The sequence below is a fragment of the Hirundo rustica genome (genome assembly GCF_015227805.2).
Source record: "Hirundo rustica isolate bHirRus1 chromosome 22 unlocalized genomic scaffold, bHirRus1.pri.v3 SUPER_22_unloc_1, whole genome shotgun sequence".
NCBI lineage: Eukaryota > Metazoa > Chordata > Aves > Passeriformes > Hirundinidae > Hirundo > Hirundo rustica.
In genome coordinates, this window is record NW_026690184.1 from 8,911 (window position 1) to 30,304 (window position 21,394).

Here is a 21,394-nt window from a genome sequence, read left to right on the forward strand (position 1 = left end):
AGGGGTTGGAAACCGGAGTGTCCGTGACTCGTGGGGGCTCATCCCATTTGGAAAAACTTCCTGGGATTTCCCGTTTGGGTTCTTGGAGATCAGAGCTGGTTTTCGAGGAAAAATCCAGGAATATTTCACCCCCAAAGTGAGGAACTTCCTCGGCTTCCATACCAGGAGTGTCCGTGACTTGTGGGGTCTCATCCCATTTGGAAAACCTTCCCAGGATTCCCAGTGTGGGCTCCCGGGGAGGAATCCGGGAATATTTTGCCCTCGGATGTGTTTTTCCCCCTCCTTGAGCAGGATTTGCCATTCCCGAGGTTTCCAATCCCTGCTGAGGAGATCCCTGTCCCGCTCATCCCGACTCATCCCCAGCTCTCCGTGCTCCCCTGGGATGTGCAGGAAATTCCCAAGGTTTTTCTTCCTGCCTGCTCTTCCCAAGGAAACCCTTCCCTGCAAACTCCTCCCTGGCTCCATCCGTGTGCTGGTGGGAGCTGGGGACGGGAAAGACGGACATGGAACATTCCAGGTCTGGAAAAGATGGACATGGAACACTCCAGGTGTGGTGGGAACTGGGATGGGAAAAAGAGACACGGAATATTCCAGGTGTGGTGGGAATTCAGGATGGAAAAGATGGACATGGAACATTCCAGGAGTGGTGGGTATTCAGGATGGAAAAGAGGGACATGGAAGGCTCCAGGTCTCATTTCCCAGGATCTGGAGCTGCTGGGAAGAGTTTTCCCAGTTTTCCGGATCCGAGGCCGCTGCCTCCATCAGGGATCAGTGTTCCCTGCTCTTCCTGCCAAGGGGAGAAGCTGAGGGAGCTGGGAAAATTCCGGATCTGGAATCCGACCTCATCCCGCTCCGGCCTGCTGGAAAAGCCGTTCCTGCTCCAAGATGCCTCTCCAAGGGATCTTCTGGATGTGGAGCAGATCCACAGGGCAGGACATGGATCCTGGGGTGGGAGATGCACAGACATCCCCAATTCCATGGGATATCCCACAATCCATGGGATATCCCACATGGATATCCCCAGTTCCATCAGATATCCCCACATTCCATCGGATATCCAACAATCCATGGGATATCTCACATGGATATCCCCAGTTCCATTGGACACCGCACATTCCATCGGATATCCAACAATCCATGGGATATCCCACAATCCATGGGATATCTCATATGGATATCCCCAGTTCCATTGGACACAGCACATTCCATCGGATATCCAACAATCCATGGGATATCCCACATGGTTATCCCCCATCCCATTGGATATCCCACATTCCATCGGATATCCCACATTCCATTGGATATCCAACAATCCACGGATTTTCCCCATTCCATCGGATATCCCCAATTCCATTGGATTTCCCCAATTCCATTGGATCTCCCCAATTCCATCGGCTATCCCACATGGATATCCCACATTCCATCGGCTATCCCACATTCCATCGGCTATCCCCCATTCCATCGGACATCCCACATGGATATCCCCCATTCCATCAGCTATCCCCCATTCCATCGGATATCCCCCATTCCATCGGACATCCCCCATTCCATCGGACATCCCACATGGATATCCCACATTCCATTGGATATTCCCCGTTCCATTGGCTATCCCCCATTCCATCGGCTATCCCCCATTCCATCAGATATCCCCAATTCCATCGGCTATCCCACATTCCATCGGACATCCCCCATTCCATCGGACATCCCACATGGATATCCCACATTCCCTCCCACTCCCTCCCGCTGGATCGGGCTTTGCAGGGAATTCACCACCACGGAGCTGCTGCCGAGACGTTTTTGGGTTATTTTTGTCTGATTCCTTAAGGAAAAGGGCAGTGGATGAATCATCCCTGGATTTTCCTGCTCCGGGCCGGAATCCTCACGTCTTTATTTCCCTGTCGCTCGGATCTCCCCCAAAACCGGATTAGAGCCGAGCTTAAACTCCTCCGAAGGCTTATCCCGGCCGGATTCCCGGTTTTTGACATCCCTCTCAGCGCTCCCTCTTCCCAAGATAATGGGATTAATTACAGCCGGATTTGTGTTCCCGGAAGGAATTGCTCGGAAACGCTGACGGCTTCTCCCGCCCTCTCCTTCTCCCGTTGGATTTGGGCTCTGGAATTGCTTCCCTTGGAGCTGCTGAGTGACCGGAGGCTGGGAGATGATGGGGAGCAGCAACGGCGGGAGCTGCGGGATTCCGGGGATTTTGGGAAGCTGGGCAGAGGAAATGGCGATGGCCACGCTGGAATGGTGGATGTGGGAATGGTGGATGTGGAATGATGGATGTTGGAATGATGGATAATGGATCCATCATAATGGAATGGTGGATGTGGGAATGGTGGATGTGGGAATGATGGATAATGGAATGAGGGATGTTGGATGGTGGATATGGGAATGATGGATGTGGGAATGGTGGATGTGGGAATGGTGGATGTGGGAATGATCGATAATGGAATGATGGATAATGGAATGGTGGATGTGGGAATGATGGATAATGGAATGAGGGATGTTGGATGGTGGATATGGGAATGGTGGATGTGGGAATGATGGATGTGGGAATGGTGGATGTGGAATGATGGATGTGGAATGATGGATGTTGGAATGATGGCCATGTTGGAATGACAGATGCTGGAATCACGGCCGTGTTGGAATGACGGATGTTGGAATGGTGGTTGTGGGAATGGTGCATGTGGGAATGATGGATAATGGAATGGTGGATGTGGGAATGATGGATAATGGAATGATGGATGTGGGAATGGTGGATGTGGAATGAGGGATGTGGGAATGGTGGCCATGTTGGAATGACGGATGCTGGAATCACGGCCATGTTGGAATGACAGATGTGGGAATGGTGGCCATGTTGGAATGACGGATGTTGGAATGGTGGCCATGTTGGAATGACGGATGCTGGAATCACGGCCATGTTGGAATGACGGGTGCTGGAATGGTGGCCATGTTGGAATGACGGATGCTGGAATCACGGCCATGTTGGAATGACGGATGTTGGAATGGTGGCCATGTTGGAATGACGGATGCTGGAATCACGGCCGTGTTGGAATGATGGATGTTGGAATGGTGGCCGTGTTGGAATGACGGATGCTGGAATCACAGCCATGTTGGAATGACGGATGCTGGAATCACGGCCATGTTGGAATGACGGATGCTGGAATCACGGCCATGTTGGAATGACGGATGTTGGAATGGTGGCCACGTTGGAATGACGGATGCTGGAATCACGGCCATGTTGGAATGACGGATGTTGGAATGGTGGCCATGTTGGAATGACGGATGCTGGAATGGTGGCCATGTTGGAATGATGGATGTTGGAATGGTGGCCATGTTGGAATGATGGATGTTGGAATGGTGGCCATGTTGGAATGACGGATGCTGGAATCACGGCCATGTTGGAATGACGGGTGCTGGAATGGTGGCCATGTTGGAATGACGGATGCTGGAATCACGGCCATGTTGGAATGATGGATGCTGGAATGGTGGCCATGTTGGAATGACGGATGCTGGAATGGTGGCCATGTTGGAATGACGGGTGTTGGAATGGTGGCCATGTTGGAATGACAGATGTTGGAATGGTGGCCATGTTGGAATGACGGATGCTGGAATCACGGCCATGTTGGAATGACGGATGCTGGAATCATGGCCATGTTGGAATGACGGATGCTGGAATCACGGCCATGTTGGAATGACGGATGCTGGAATCACGGCCATGTTGGAATGACGGATGTTGGAATGGTGGCCATGTTGGAATGACGGATGCTGGAATCACGGCCATGTTGGAATGACGGATGCTGGAATGGTGGCCATGTTGGAATGACGGATGCTGGAATCACGGCCATGTTGGAATGACGGATGTTGGAATGGTGGCCATGTTGGAATGACGGATGCTGGAATCACGGCCATGTTGGAATGACGGATGTGGGAATGGTGGCCATGTTGGAATGACGGATGCTGGAATCACGGCCATGTTGGAATGACGGATGTTGGAATGGTGGCCATGTTGGAATGACGGATGTTGGAATGGTGGCCATGTTGGAATGACGGATGCTGGAATCACGGCCATGTTGGAATGACGGATGCTGGAATGGTGGCCATGTTGGAATGACGGATGCTGGAATCACGGCCATGTTGGAATGACGGGTGCTGGAATGGTGGCCATGTTGGAATGACGGATGCTGGAATCACGGCCATGTTGGAATGATGGATGTTGGAATGGTGGCCATGTTGGAATGACGGATGCTGGAATGGTGGCCATGTTGGAATGACGGATGCTGGAATCACGGCCATGTTGGAATGACGGATGCTGGAATCACGGCCATGTTGGAATGACGGATGCTGGAATCATGGCCGTGTTGGAATGACGGATGTTGGAATGGTGGCCATGTTGGAATGACGGATGCTGGAATCACGGCCATGTTGGAATGATGGATGTGGGAATGGTGGCCATGTTGGAATGACGGATGCTGGAATGGTGGCCATGTTGGAATGACGGATGCTGGAATCACGGCCATGTTGGAATGATGGATGTTGGAATGGTGGCCATGTTGGAATGACGGATGCTGGAATGGTGGCCATGTTGGAATGACGGATGCTGGAATCACGGCCATGTTGGAATGATGGATGCTGGAATCACGGCCATGTTGGAATGACGGATGCTGGAATCACGGCCATGTTGGAATGACGGATGTTGGAATGGTGGCCATGTTAGAATGACGGATGCTGGAATCACGGCCATGTTGGAATGACGGATGCTGGAATCACGGCCATGTTGGAATGACGGATGCTGGAATCACGGCCATGTTGGAATGACGGGTGCTGGAATGGTGGCCATGTTGGAATGACGGATGCTGGAATCACGGCCATGTTGGAATGATGGATGTTGGAATGATGGCCATGTTGGAATGACGGATGCTGGAATCACGGCCATGTTGGAATGACGGATGCTGGAATGGTGGCCATGTTGGAATGACGGATGCTGGAATCACGGCCATGTTGGAATGACGGATGTTGGAATGGTGGCCATGTTGGAATGACTGATGCTGGAATCACGGCCATGTTGGAATGACGGATGCTGGAATCACGGCCATGTTGGAATGACAGATGCTGGAATCACTGCCGTGCCGCTGGGCAGCGACAGCCCATAACGATGGTGGCCCCATGGCAAACCCACAGTGATGCCGATCCCAAGTATCCCACTGGGATAAGGAGCCACGTGCCGCACCGAACCCTCATCCCAATCCTTGGGAATGCTGGATCCATGACCGGACTCCAGCCCATCATGGTGTTTGATCGATCCCATGGCAAACCCATCCTGGAGGAATCCCATGGCATCAATCCCAACCACTCCAATGGGATCCAAACCCTCATCCCAACCCTTGGGAATGCTGGACCACGGACACCCTCAGCCCCCCCAGTTCCCCCCCGTCCCATTCCCAGGACAGCCGTGACCCCCGGGATGCCCGAGCCCCCCTTGGCCCCCACCCCCGAGCGTTAATTGCGCACTAATTACCTTCTCATTAAGGCTCCGGCCCGGGCTCTTTCCCAGGATTTGGGCAGCTGGGATGAGGTCGGGAGGTCCATCCCTAATTCCAGGCCGGCGTGAGCGCCCCTCGTTAGCGTAATTAGCGGCGCTAACGAGGAGCTGTGATGTTTTATGCATGGCGCCGAATCCTGCTCCGCCGAGCTCCGGCTAAATTTAACTCCATTAATCACCGATTCCCGAGGGGCCGGATCCCTGATTAGCGTCACATGGATCAGGGCAGGAAAGGGATTTTAAATGAACCCCCCTCGCCCTTCTCCCGCGGGAGACGGAGCCAGCACTCCTCGGATCAGGCTGGAATGCGGCTGGAACGCGGCGCTCCCTTCCCGGGGTTTTTGGGAGCTGTTTTCTGGGGGAAAAAACCAGGAAAACAAAAGCGTTGTGGGATCCTTTCTACCTCCCAATTCCCATTCCCATTCCCATTCCCAATCCCAATCCAAATTATTTTCCCAGGAAAACAAAAGCATTGTGGGATCATTTCCCGCTCCCGATTCCCAATCCCAATTATTTTCTCAGGAAAACAAAAGCATTGTGGGATCATTTCCACCTCCCCATTCCCATTCCCAATTTCCAATTATTTTCCCAGGAAAACAAAAGCATTGTGGGATCATTTCCACCTCCCCATTCCCATTCCCATTCCCAATTTCCAATTATTTTCCCAGGAAAACAAAAGCATTGTGGGATCATTTCCCCCTCCTCAATCCCAATCCCAATCCCAATTCCCAATTCCCAATCTCAATTCCCAATTATTTTCCCTGGAAAGCAAAAGCATCGTGGGATCATTTCCCCCTGCTCATTCCCAATCCCGGTTTTCTTGGCCGTGTTTACCGGGGGCTCCAAGAGTTTACGGAGCAATTCCCAGATTTCCCTGATGAATTCCCAAGTCCTGCCTCAGCCAGCCCATCCCGATGCTGCCGGATCCGTCAGCCCCCATCGCCGACATCGGAATTCCTCAAGGAGCTTGAGGACAGGGCTCGAGTCCCTTCCGTGTCCGGCTGTTCCCGGTTTCCACCCATTCCCAAAGGGAAAAAAATCCCCCTGGTTATTTCAGAGCCGCTGGAATTCAGAGGGGTTTCCATTTCTTAACCACATTCCTGTGATTTTCCATGGATTTGGCCCATTCCCACCCCTGAAACTCAGGGATGAGGATTTGGGAAGTGTCCATCAGCCTCTTCCAGCTGCTGGAGCCATCAAGATCCCACTTTTCCAGCACCCCCCTGGATTTTAAGGGATTTTGTCTCTTCCCCAACCTCATCCCTGCGATTTTCCCTGGATCCATCCCATTCTCACCCCTGAAACTCAGGAGTGAGGATTTGGGAAGTGTCCATGAGCCTCTTCCTGCTTGGAGCCACCAAAATCCCACTTTTCCAGCACCCCACTGGATTTTCAGGGATTTTGTCCCTCCCTTACCCCCATCCCTGCGATTTTCCCTGGATCCATCCCATTCCCACCCCTCAAGCTCAGGGATGAGGATTTGGGAAGTGTCCATGAGCCTCTTCCAGCTGCTGGAGCCATCAAAATCCCACTTTTCCAGCACCCCACTGGATTTTAAGGGATTTTGTCTCTTCCTCAACCCCATCCCTGCAATTTTCCATGGATTTGGCCCATTCCCACCCCTGAAACTCAGGGATGAGGATTTGGGAAGTGTCCATGAGCCTCTTCCAGCTGCTGGAGCCATCAAGATCCCACTTTTCCAGCACCCCCCTGGATTTTAAGGGATTTTGTCTCTTCCCCAACCTCATCCCTGCGATTTTCCCTGGATCCATCCCATTCCCACCCCTCGTCCTCAGGGATGAGGATTTGGGAGGAATCCATGAGCCTCTTCCGGCTGCTGCAGCCACCAGGATCCCGCTTTTCCAGCACCCCCCTGGATTTTAAGGGATTTTCCGCCTTCTCCTTCCGTGGGAAACGCGGCTCGGCCGTGGGGGGCTGTGGGGTGGGAGGCTGGGAATGGTTTTTCCCAAACCCAGTGAGGATTTTAATGGATATTTTTGGGAGCAAGGACTTTTCCAAACGCGGCGGCGCCACCCCACGTCGTCCATTCCCAAATCCTCGTTTCCTTCTGGGAAAAAATGTCCCAGGAATTCCATCCTCCCCTCCCTCTGTCCCCGGTTTGGCTTGGGAAAAGCAGGGTCCGGATTTTTGGGAAGAATCTCCATGGGATTGGGGCCTGTCCTGATTTTTGGGGACATCTCCGTGGGTTTTGGATCCGGGTGGTCCAAGGATCCAAATCTTGTCCGTGAGGGAAAATTGGGATTGGGGGCTCTGAGCTCCCAAATCCTGGGTGGGAGGGGAAAATTTGGAATTGGGGGGAACCACAAAAACAAGTTCTATAATGGGGGGACATTGGGACACTTGGATCTGAGCATCCATGTCCTGGAATGAGGGGAAAATTGGGATTGGGGGGGAACCACAAAAACAAGTTCTGGAATGGGGAAAACTGGGATTTGGGAGTCTGAGCTTCCATGTCCTGGAATGGGGGAAAATTGGGATTGGAGATCTCTGCTTCCATGTCCTGGAATGGAGGGAAAAATTGGGATTTGGGGATGTGAGCATCCATGTCCTGGGATGAGGGGAAAAATTGGGATTTGGGGATGTGAGCATCCATGTCCTGGAACGAAGGGGAAAATTGGGATTTGGGGATATGGGCATCCATGTCCTGGAATGGGGGGAAAATTGGGATTGGGGAATCTGAGCTTCCGTGTCCTGGAATGGGGGAAAATTGGGATTTGGGGATCTGAGCTTCCGTGTCCTGGAATGAAAGGGAAAATTTGGGATTTGGGAGTCTGAGCATTCATGTCCTGGAATTGGGGTGGGGGGAATTTGGGATTTTGGGATGTGAGCATCCATGTCCTGGAATGGGGGAAAATTGGGATTGGGGAGTCTGAGCATCCATGTCCTGGAATGGGGGGAAATTTGGATTTGGGAAGTCTGAGAATCCATGTCCTGGAACGAAGGGGAAAATTGGGATTTGGGGATATGAGCATCCATGTCCTGGAATGAAGGGGAAAATTGGGATTTTGGGATGTGAGCATCCATGTCCTGGAATGGGGGGAAAAATTGGGATTTGGAGATCTGAGCATCCATGTCCTGGAATTGGGGTGGGGGGAAATTGGGATTGGGGATGTGAACATCCATGTCCTGGGATGGAGGAAAAATTGGGATTGGGGAGTCTGAGCTTCCATGTCCTGGGGGGACACTGGGATTTGGGGGTCAGTGGAATTTGGGGGAATATTGGGACCTGGGGGGGGTCCAAATCCTGGTCTGGTGGGATTCTGGGATGTGGCTTGTCCAAACATCCGAGTCCTGGCTTGTGGGAACAGTGGGATTTGTGGGGGGACATTGGATGGGGGGCCCCGAGCATCCCATTCCCGGCCTGGGGGGAATCCTGGGACCTGGAATTGTCCAAATATCCGAGTCCTGGATTAAAGGACATCAGGATTTGGGGGGGTATGAGCATCCCAGTCCCGGATTAGGGAACGCCGGGACCTGAAAATGCCGAGTTTTCCTCCCAGGCAGGAGAAAAACGAAGGAGAAACGGGAAAACCGGAGCCAAGGCCGGGCTGGAATTCCGTCTTCCCGAGGCACAGGTGGAGCGATCGGAGACGAATCCTTCCCGAGGCTGATCCCACTCCAGGAACGCAAACACTTCCACGGGGGATCCTTCCCCAGCTTTCCCAGGCTGCTGGAAATTCCCAGCTGCTAATTCCATGATGGAAATGGGATAATTGAGGAGCTCGGAAAACACGGAGCCTTTCCCTCCGGCAAAATTCCCAGCAGGGAATTTCTGGCTGGGAGCCAGAAATCCCGGGAAAAAAAAAATTCATATCCAGGTGCGTTGCTTCCCAGCCCAGGTGGGTCTGGGATTTGGGAAGCAGCGGGAGAATCCCAACCTCCCTCTCTCCCTCCTTTTCCGTGTCCTGGGGTCACGGATTCCGGCCCAGGGGAGCAGAATCAATTTCCCAACGTTTCCAATTAAAAGCTTCCCATCCGAGCCGTTAATTAGGATGTTCCAGGGCGCTTCCCAGGCACTCGGATTTCCCAAATACAATTATTAATATCCCATGAAACAACGAATTATCGCCCACGATTAAAATTAATCGCCTTTCTCCAAGTTAATTGAATTATTCCTCGGGTAGGGAGACGAGGGAATTTCGCCATCCAAAGGAGGGAAGCGGGAGCCGGGAGGGGGCAGCGCTCCCAAAATTCCGTGGTTTTCTTGGCTTCCCGTATTCCCTGTCCCATCCCAGCGTTCTCCCGCTTCCTCGGGCTTGGATACAGCGGGGTTTTCCGGGGGTGGGAAATAAAATGATGCCATAAATTCTCCAGGAAAAGGGATTTGGAATAACCGCTGATTTTTATGGGAAGTGGGAATTGGAGGCCAAGGAATGATTGGGGAATTTTAAGCGGAGCATCAATCCATGGGATCACATTCCCAGCTCTCCACCCCCCCACAAATCCCGGTGATTTCCCCATTCTGCGCCCCCAGGCTCGATCTCTCCACCAGGTTTCTAAACAGGGGGAATAATTCCAGAGGTTTGGAATTCCCTGTGGAAGGAGCGGCTCAGCTCCAGGCCTGGCAGCTCCTCCGTGTCCCGCCAGGATCCGAGATCCGGGATTCGGGATCCGGGATCGTTTGCCCTTCCTCCTTCTCGTCCGTAAATCGCCGTTATCCCCCGGAATTGCCTGGAAACATCTCGGGGTCATGGAGCTGCTCCCGGTAATTTTATCCCGGCATTTATCCGCCGGGAGGGATGGGATGGAAGGGCTGGAGTGGAATTTTATTCCCTTCTCCGCTTCCTTAGCCGGATTAACCCTTTTGTGGGAGGGGGGAAAAAAAAAATAAATGGGAATGGTGAGATTTTCCCGCTCCGAGTTGTCCCTTCGTTCGGGAACAGCTCCAGGGCCTTTCCCTTCCTTTTTCTGGGAAAATTTGGGAAGCGGGACGTTACGGGGAAAGGGAGAACAGGAAAAGCTGCGAACAATCGGGAAAAAGGAATTCCTGTCTCTTGAAAGCTCCAAGATGGCGCTGAAATCCCAATGGATTGGGATAAAAAGAAGGTAATTCCACGGGAAATTGCAAACCTCTGGAATTATATATTTTTTTTAATCCCAGTGGAATTTTGGGATGCGTTGGGTACCTGGGTGGGGGGGGCGTGTCTCCCCTCCCTAAAAATTTTGGGATTTATGCCCCTTTTCCTTCCTCTCCCGTTTCCGGCTGGATTCGTTCCCATCCATATTTAAATCTCCATGTATAATTCAGATATTCCTGCCCTGGATTCCCTCGTTCCAAGGATTTTCCTTCTCCGGGATTCCCCTGGGATCCTCCCTGCGTTTCCCCCATCCTCGATGTTCCCGTTCCGCATCCAAGGATTAAATAAAAAAACCTCTCCCCAAATCCCCACGAAAACGGAAAAAATTCCCGCTGGATCCCGGCCAGGCAAGCACTTAAACATCTCCACGGTGATCAATAAGGGATAAATGCCTGGATTTGGGATGGATCCGGGATTTCGGGGAGGAGGGAAAACCCCGCTCCTTGATTTGTTCCCGTTTTTCCCTAATGTCTGAACCCAGGAGTCGGAACTGATCCGGGAAAAACGGGGGGCGAAAAAAAATATTCCCTCAGGATGTTCCCCGGGGAAATCCGGGCTCTGCTGAGCCCCTTCCCTTTATTCCAGGGAAAACGCTGGGAATTCCGCTCCGCGAGAGGAGGGAAATCCATTCATCGCCCGGGAATTCCCTGTTTTCCTGCTTCCCTCCATCCCAGGGGATTTTTTGGGATGCCGAAGTTTTCGGGTTTTATGACCCGGAGGTTTTTGGGGTGCTCAGATCCAGGGTTGTTTTCAACTCCAAGCTTTTCCAAGGAAAACGAAGGAGAGGAGCCTTGCAGCGGGAATAGGGGACAGGGATTAAAGCCCGGCCTAGGCTGGGTTTAAGCCCAGCTTTGACCTCAGCAGGAGCAGCAAATCCATCCCCTAGGAGCCAAAAAAAGAGGATTTTTCCTGCAGGAAGCAGCTGCTTCCGGCAGTTCCCATTTAAATTTTATAATTTCTTCCTTTAATTTTTCTGTTTCCTCATTATTTTTTGGAGTTTCCCTTATTTTTTCCAATTTCTCCTCCATTTTCCCTATTTTTTTTTCAAATTTTCTCCTCATTTTCCCCTACCTTTTTTTTTTTAAAAAAATTTCCCCATTATTTATGGAATTTCCCTTTATTTTTTCCAATTTCCCCCCTCTTTCCCTATTTTTTTTTCAAATTTCTCCCCATTTTTCCCTACACTTTCTTTTTTTCTTTTCTTTTTTCTTTTTTACTTTTTTTTAATGTCCCCATTATTTATGGAATTTCCCTTTATTATTTTTTTTTTTCCAAAATCCCTCCCCCTCCCTTTTCCCAGTCTTTTTTTAAAAATTCCCCATTATTTTTGGAATTTCCCTTTATCTTCCCAACTTCCCCCTTTCCCCCCCTGCTTATTTTAAAAGAATTTCCCAATAATTTTTGAATTCCCTTTATATTTTTCCAACTTTCCCACTTTTTTGCTTTTTTCTTTTTTATTTTTTTTTTTAATTTTCCCCAATATTTATGGATTTTCCCTTTACTTTTTCCAATTCTTCTCTCTTTCCCCCCCCACCCCTTTTTTCCCCTTAAAACCTCTCCATGATTTTGCAATTTCCCTTTATTTTCTCCCTTTCTGCCCCCTTTTTTCCCTTTTTTAAAAAATTCCCCATTATTTATGGAATTCCCCCCTTCCCCCCCAGCTTCCACCCTTTTTTATTCCTTTTTTTCCCCTTATATTTCCCCATTATTTTTGGAACTTCCCTTTATTTTTTCCAATTTTCCTGCCTTTTTTTTTTGAGTTTTCCTGACTGGGATGGGATTTGTTCCATCCCTGTGTCCCAAACTGGGATTGGGATGGGATTTGTGATTGGGATGGGATTTGTGACACCCTAAACTGGGAATGGGATTGGGATGGGATTTGTGCTGTCCCAAACTGGGATTGGGATTGGGATGGGATTTGTGACACCCCAAACTGGGATTGGGATGGGATTGGGATGGGATTTATGACACCCCAAACTGGGATTGGGATGGGATGGGATTTGTGCTGTCCCAAACTGGGATTGGGATGGGTTTTGGGCTATTCCAAACTGGGATTGGGATGGGATCTATGGTATTCCTGTTTTCCGGGGTGAGACTGGGATGGGATTTGTGCCGTCCCCGTGTCCTAAACTGGGATTGGGATGGGATTTGTGATCGGGATGGGATTTGTGCCACCCTAAACTGGGATTGGGATGGGTTTTGTTCCACGTCCCAAACTGGTATTGGGATGGGATTTGTTCCATCCCCATGTTCCAAACCGGGATTGGGATGGGATTTGTGATTGGGATGGGATTTGTGCAATCCCAAACTGGGATCAGGATGGGATTTGTACCACCCCAAACTGGGATCGGGATGGATTTTGTTCCGTGTCCCAAACTGGGATCGGGATGGATTTGTGCCACCCCAAACTGGGATCGGGATGGGATTTGTGCCACCCCAAACTGGGATTGGGATGGATTTTGTGCCACCCCAAACTGGGATCGGGATGGGATTTGTGCCACCCCAAACTGGGATCGGGATGGGATTTGTGCCACCCCAAACTGGGATCGGGATGGGTTTTGTGCCATCCCAAACTGGGATCGGGATGGGATTTGTACCACCCCAAACTGGGATCGGGATGGGATTTGTGCCACCCCAAACTGGGATCGGGATGGGTTTTGTGCCACCCCAAACTGGGATCGGGATGGGATTTGTTCCGTGTCCCAAACTGGGATTGGAATGGGATTTGTGCCACCCCAAACTGGGATCAGGATGGGTTTTGTAGCACCCCAAACTGGGATCAGGATGGGATTTGTACCACCCCAAACTGGGATCAGGATGGGATTTGTGCCACCCCAAACTGGGATCAGGATGGGATTTGTACCACCCCAAACTGGGATCGGGATGGGATTTGTGCCACCCCAAACTGGGATCGGGATGGGATTTGTACCACCCCAAACTGGGATCGGGATGGGATTTGTACCACCCCAAACTGGGATCGGGATGGGATTTGTACCACCCCAAACTGGGATCGGGATGGGATTTGTACCACCCCAAACTGGGATCGGGATGGGATTTGTGCCACCCCAAACTGGGATCGGGATGGGATTTGTGCCACCCCAAACTGGGATCGGGATGGGATTTGTACCACCCCAAACTGGGATCGGGATGGATTTTGTGCCACCCCAAACTGGGATCAGGATGGGATTTGTACCACCCCAAACTGGGATCGGGATGGGATTTGTGCCACCCCAAACTGGGATCGGGATGGGTTTCTGCCATCCCTGTCCTCCAAACTGGGATTTCATCCTCTCCTTGAGCTGCTCCATCAATCCCAGCCCAGCCTGGAGCTTTTCCAAGCCTCTGGAATGAGGGACACCTCCCTGAGGGCACCGTTGACGTCCCAACCTCCTTTCCGGGGTCGCTCCGGTGCCTGCAGCGTCCTGGATTTTGGGATCGCTCCACTTCCTCCGTCCTCTGGCCCGGGAAGGACGCTAATGAGCAGGGCCTGGAATTAGGGCATTAATTTGGGAAGCGGGAATTGCTCCTTGTCCCTTCCAGCACAGAGCTGGTGCTGCACTGCACCAACAGCGGCTGCAAAACACAGGGAATCTGGGAATTTTGCGGGAAAACCCCAAAAATCCGCCTTTTTTTTTCCTTGGTTTTTACCCCTCTGTGGCGGAAACCCCAAAAGCGGGAGAGGCCCAGCCGAGCTTTTCCCGAGGAAAGGGAACAAAAATTCCGTGGAATTTTTTTTTCCAATCGGTTTTTCATGGATGGAAACTCCGGCTTGGATGGGGCTGGAAAGGAGGAAAACGCCGTGTTCCCGGCATGTTTGGGAACGTTATGGAATCGGGAATTGGGAATTGGGAATAAGGGATTGGGAATAGGGGATTGGGAATAAAGAGTTGGGATTGTGGAATAGGGAATAGGGAATTGGGATTTGGGAATTGAGAACTGGGAATTGGGAATTGGGAATTGGGAATTGGGAATAGAGAGTTGGGAACTGGGAATAGGGAATTGGGAATTGGGAATTGGGAATTGGGAATTGGGAGTTGGGAGTTGGGAATTGGGAATAGAGAGTTGGGAACTGGGAATAGGGAATTGGGAACTGGGAATTGGGAATAGAGAGCTGGGAATTGGGAATTGGGAATTGGGAATTGGGAATTGGGAATTGGGAATTGGGAATTGGGAATTGGGGAGTTGGGAGTTGGGAATCGGGAATAGAGGGTTGGGAACTGGGAACAGGGAATTGGGAACTGGGAATTGGGAATAGAGAGCTGGGAATTGGGAATTGGGAATTGGGAATAAGGAATAGGGAATTAGGAATCAGGAACTGGGAGTTGGGAGTTGGGAATCGGGAATTCCTCCCTGCTGTAGCCTCCGAGCTTGGAAAAGGCCTCCAAAACCATCAACTGTGGGAAAAGATGGGAATTTGGGAGTTTTCCTGGGGGTTTGGAGAGGGAATCAGGGATTTTGTGGAGGGAATGAGGAATTCTGCAGGGGGAATCAGGGATTTTACAGAGGGATGAGGAATGAGGCTTGGATGGGGCTGGAAAGCGGGAAAACGCTGCATTCCCGGCACGTTTGGGAACCTTTTAGAGGCGGAACATTCCAGAGAATCGATGGAGCTGTTCCATTTGGAGCCGGGACTAAAAGCCTAATTCCAGCTTTTAATGGGCCGGGAGGAAAATGGGAATTGACGTAATGGGATGAGCTGGGAGCCGTAATGGGATGAGCTGGGAGCTAAAAGGGAGGGAAGAGCCGTTAATGGGATCATTCCGAGGGATTTGGGAGCTGGATAACGGAGGCGTTACGGCCTCCCTTGGGGCTGGAGCGAAATCTGGCTGGTTTTTCCCTAAAAAAACACGGAGTCGGTGCATGGAACAGCGGGAGGAACTGGGAAAACTGGGATTGGATCCACCTTAACTCCAGATCTTGGCTTAGCGGGGATATTTTGGGATAAATCCCCTTTTTTTAAATGGATAATCGTAATTTTTGGCATTGTCCTTCCCCACCCTCCCATTCCAGCCTGGTTTTGGGATATTTTGGGATAAATCCCCTTTTTTTAATGGATAATCGTAATTTTTGGCATTGTCCTTCCCCACCCTCCCATTCCAGCCTGGTTTTGGGATATTTTGGGATAAATCCCCATTTTTTTAATGGATAATCATAATTTTTGGCGTTGTCCTTCTCTGCTCTCCCATTCCAGCCTGGTTTTGGCATATTTTGGGATGTTTTTAGGATAAATCCCTTTTTTTGGATGGATAATCATAATTTTTGGCGTTGTCCTTCTCCGCCCTCCCATTCCAGCCTGGCTTTGGGAATATTTTGGGATAAATCCCTTTATTTTGAAGGATAATCATCAGTTTTGCCGTTGTCCTTTCACTCCCATTCCAGAGTGTCCCAGCTCGGCCTTGGCTCCAATTTTCCAACTCCTGCAGGGAGCGGGATGAGGACCCTTGAGCTTCCCACTTCCAAGGGCGGATTTTTGCCTCCCCAAATTCCGGCTCTGCAGGGAAATCATGGAATTCCCCAGGGCTTGGATGGAATTTTGTTACTTTGGGAATCCTTCTCCCTCTTTTTCCCAGAGCGTTTTCCCACTCAATCCACAAATCCACATCCCAAAACTGAATTTTTCCGTATTCTTCCTCATTTCCCACTCTTCCATCCAGCCCCAGGGAGATGCCGGGAAAAAAAAGATGTTGGAATCACTTCCAGACCTGTTCCCACCCCTGTGCTTTTCCCTCCTCCATCCTCTCTGATTTCCCGGGAATGCCGTGTTCCCTCCTGGATGCTGGACCAGCACAGGGAAATTTAGATCCAGGCGGAGCCAATTTCTATCCAGAAATTCCCGATTTTCCTGGAGCATTCCCTTGCTCCAACCGTAATCTCTCTTATTTTTCCATGGTTTTTTTTTCCCCCGGCCTCTCTCCCTCTGATTTTAAAGGAATTGCTCATTCCAGGCGTTTCCAGGCACTGGCGGGGAATAAACGAAGGAATCCATTAAATTAAACTCCTCCATTCCCATTATCAGCGGGAAAAACGCGGCGGAGGAGCCGTGGGAATAGGGAGATGTCCTTATCTGCAATTCCATGTGTGCCAGGAGCCGGGAACTGGGAATTGGGAATTGGGAACTGGGAATTTCTCCCTGCTGGAGCCACCGAGCTTGGAAAAGGCCTCCAGAACCATCAGCTTTGGGAAAAAGATGGTAATTTTTTGTAGCTCTGGACCACTTCCATGGAGTTTTCCTGGAGCTTTGTAGAGGAGGAATAAGGAATTCTGCAAAGGAATAAGGAATTTTGTAAAGGAGAAAGGAATTTTGTAAAGGAGAAAGAAATTTTGTACAAGGAAAAAGGAATTTTGTAAAGGAATGAGGGAATTTGCGGAGGAAATAAGGAATTCTGCAAAGGCACAAGGGATATTGGAAAGGAATAAGGAATTCTGCAAAGGAATAAGGAATACTGGAAAGGAACAAGGGAATTTTGAGGAGGGAATAAGTAATTCTGCAAAGGAATAAGGAATGTTGGAAAGGAATAAGGAATTTCGTAAAGGAGAAAGGAATTTTGTACAAGGAAAAAGGGATTTTGGAAAGGAATAAGGGAATTTGCAGAGGGAATGAGGAATTCTGCAAAGGAAAAGGGAATATTTGAAAGGAGTAAGGGAATTTGCAGAGGGAATAAAGAATTCTGCAAAAGAAAAGGGAATATTGGAAAGGAATAAGGAATTTTGTAAAGGAGAAAGGAATTTTGTACAAGGAAAAAGGGATTTTGGAAAGGAATAAGGGAATTTGCAGAAGGAATAAGGAATTCTTCAAAGGAAAAAGGAATATTGGAAAGGAATAAGGAATTTTGTAAAGGAGAAAGGAATTTTGTAAAGGAGAAAGAAATTTTGTACAAGGAAAAAGGAATTTTGTAAAGGAATAAGGGAATTTGCAGAGGGAATGAGGAATTCTGCAAAGGAAAAGGGAATATTTGAAAGGAGTAAGGGAATTTGCAGAGGGAATAAAGAATTCTGCAAAAGAAAAGGGAATATTGGAAAGGAATAAGGAATTTTGTAAAGGAGAAAGGAATTTTGTACAAGGAAAAAGGGATTTTGTAAAGGAATAAGGGAATTTGCGGAGGGAATAAAGAATTCTACAAAGGAAAAGGGAATTTTGGAAAGGAAAAAGGAATTTTGTAAAGGAGAAAGAAATTTTGTACAAGGAAAAAGGAATTTTGTAAAGGAATAAGGGAATTTGCAGAGGGAATGAGGAATTCTGCAAAGGAAAAGGGAATATTGGAAAGGAATAAGGAATTTTGTAAAGGAGAAAGGAATTTTGTACAAGGAAAAGGGGATTTTGGAAAGGAATAAGGGAATTTGCAGAGGGAATGAGGAATTCTGCGAAGGAAAAGGGAATATTGGAAAGGAATAAGGAATTTTGTAAAGGAGAAAGAAATTTTGTACAAGGAAAAAGGGATTTTGGAAAGGAATAAGGGAATTTGTGGAGGGAATAAGGAATTCTACAAAGGAAAAGGGAATTTTGGAAAGGAATAAGGAATTTTGTAAAGGAGAAAGAAATTTTGTACAAGGAAAAAGGACTTTTGTAAAGGAAAAAGGGAATTTGTGGAGGGAATAAGGAATTCTACAAAGGAAAAGGGAATATTGGAAAGGAATAAGGGAATTTGCAGAGGGAATGAGGAATTTTGTGGGGGGAATAAAGAAATTTGCAAGAGAATAAGGAATTTTGCAAAGGAAAAGGGAATTTTCTGGAGGGAATAGGGAATTTATGGCGGGAATAAGGAATTTTGCAAGGGAGTAAGGAATTTTGCAAAGGAAATAAAGGAATTTTGCAATGGGAAAAGGAATTTATGGGATGGAGGGGGTTGGTCCCAAGGGCTGGACCCCACTCCTCGGCCCTCTGTCCATGTGGATGGAAAATTTGGGATCTGGAGCTCCGAAAGTGGGATTTGACCCCATGGAATGAGCGACAAACCCTTGGATTCGATGCCGGGAGTGAGGAGGAATATTTGGGTTTTAACCTTAAAAATCCCTTTCCAGAGCCGGAGCGGATCCATGAGCATGGATCAGCGACTCCTGGTGGGAATGACCTTGGAATGACCTTGGAATGACCTTGGAATGACCTTGGAATGACTTTGTTTGAGATTCTCCAAGTCCCAGGAACAACGAGTTCCTCCCCTACATCGTGTTTATCCCAAAAAGGTTCCGGAGCATCGATTCCGTGTTCAGCCCTTGGAAAATCCCCGGGATGACCTTGGGTGTCTCCCGCTCCTGCTCGACCCCGGATTTTGTCTCCGGGAAGGGAAAAAAGGGAAAACCGACCCTCCATAACTTGGAAATAAACCGGAAAATGGGATTGAAGCGTCAGGAGGAGCCGATTATCCCGTGGGATGCTCCTGGAATGCGATGCAGGCCCCGTCCCAACCTGAGGTCATCCATGACGCTTCCTCTACAACAAGCCAGGGATTTAACTGGGATTGGGATGGGATTTGTTCCATTCCAAACTGGGACTGGGATGGGATTTGTGCCATCCCAAACTGGGATCAGGATGGATTTTGTGCCATCACCATGTCCCAAACTGGGATTGGGATGGGTTTTGTTCCATGTCCCAAACTGGGATTGGGATGGGTTTTGTTCCATGTCCCAAACTGGGATTGGGATGGGTTTTGTTCCATTCCCATGTCCCAAACTGGGATTGGGATGGATTTTGTGTCATCCAAAACTGGGATTGGGATGGATTTTGTTCCATTCCCGTGTCCTGAACTGGGACTGCGATGGGTTTTGTTCCATGTCCCAAACTGGGATTGGGATGGATTTTGTTCCATCCCCGTGTCCTGAACTGGGATTGGGATGGATTTTGTGTCATCCAAAACTGGGATTGGGATGGATTTTGTTCCGTCCCTATGGCCAAACTGGGATTGGGATGGGATTTGTGCCGTCCCAAACTGGGACTGGGATGGGTTTTGTTCCTTGTCCCAAACTGGGATTGGGATGGATTTTGTTCCACCCCCGTGTCCTGAACTGATTTTGTGCCATTCCCAGTTGTATTTGCTGGGAAAAATAAATTCCAGCAAGTTTGGGAAGCTCTCCAGTAGGAGCAAACCCTCACTCTGGGGCATTTTCTTCCCTTTCCAAGTGGGATTTTCACAGCTGTCAGCTTTTCCTGGATTTTAGGGTTCTGGGGAAAGGGAAGATTTGGGATGAAGTGTATTTTTTTGGGAATAATCCCTCGATAAGGCCTGCTCCTGCCCTGCCGTGTGCCGGGTCCCTCCTCTCCTTTTTTGGGATTTGTCAGCGGGGGTTTTGTTGTGCATAATGCTCATGATCCTACAAAAAAACCGGGAATTTTCTTTTTGGGAAGCAAAGGCTGGAGAGAAGGACACCTCTGCAACACCAAACTTCTCGATTTTATCTTCATTAATTAATTAATCAGCATCTCCCACCTTTCCCCTTTCCCAATGGATCCGCTGAGCGCTCCCCATCCCGCTCATCCATTCCCCTGGAATTCACTCCCTGCCCTGCTTTGTGCTGGATCTCTTTTTTGGGGGAATTTTTTTTTTTGCAAACCATCCCTCCATTCCTCCTAATCCTACAAAAAAATGGGAATTTTCCTTACGGGAAGCAAAGGCTGGAGACAAGGACATCTCTGCAACACCAAATCTCTCGATTTTATCTTCCTTAATTAATTAATCAGCATCTCCCTCCTTTCCCCTTTCCCAATGGATCCGTTGAGCGCTCCCCATCCCGCTCATCCATTCCCCTGGAATTCACTCCCTGCCCTGTTTTGTGTGGGATCTCTCCTCTCTTTTTTGGGGGATTTTTTTTTTTTTTGCAAACCATCCCTCCATTCCTCCTAATCCTACAAAAACAAGGGAATTTTCCTTTTGGGAAGCAAAGGCTGGAGACAAGGACATCTCTGCAACACCAAACCTCTCGTTTTTATCTTCATTCATTAATTAATCAGCCTCTCCCTCCTTTCCCCTTTTTCCAATGGATCCGCTGAGCGCTCCCCATCCCGCTCATCCATTCCCCTGGAATTCACTCCCTGCCCTGTTTTGTGCTGGATCTCTCCTCTCTTTTTTGGGGGATTTTTTTTTTTTTTGCAAACCATCCCTCCATTCCTCCTAATCCTACAAAAAAATGGGAATTTTCCTTATGGGAAGCAAAGGCTGGAGACAAGGACACCTCTGCAACACCAAACCTCTCGTTTTTATATCAATTAATTAATTAATCAGCATCGAGTCTCTCCCACTTTTCCCCTTTTCCAATGAGTGCTCCCCATCCTGCTCATCCCATTCCCCCGGGATCCGCTCCCGCACCGTCGCTTCCATGAATTATTCCCGCCCTTCTCCGGCGCCGCGGTTTCCCCCGGAGCCATCCCTGCGTGATTTTAAGGCTCCGTGACAGGTCGGAGACCGGATCGGTGGCGTCGATCCCAGGGTTGCGGCGGAAGTCACAGCGCATTAAGGGCGTGAGGAGACCCCGTGGTGGCACCGGGAGATGATCCCAGCCCGGAGATGATCCCAGCCCGGAGATGATCCCAGCCCGGATAATTAACGAGGATTCCATGATCCCCGACGGCCGGATCCACGCGGAGCTCCCGGGGCGGGATGAGGTGGGAGAGGGATGAGTTTTCCCGGGGTTTGGTGCCTGTGGGGACGATCCCAGTGCCAGAGCGGGCTGTGCGCATTCCCAGGGCGAGATCCAAGCCTTCGGGGCGCCGTTATCCGGAATTCACGTCCTCTCCTCCCCCTCAAACCTCTCCCTTTCCTCC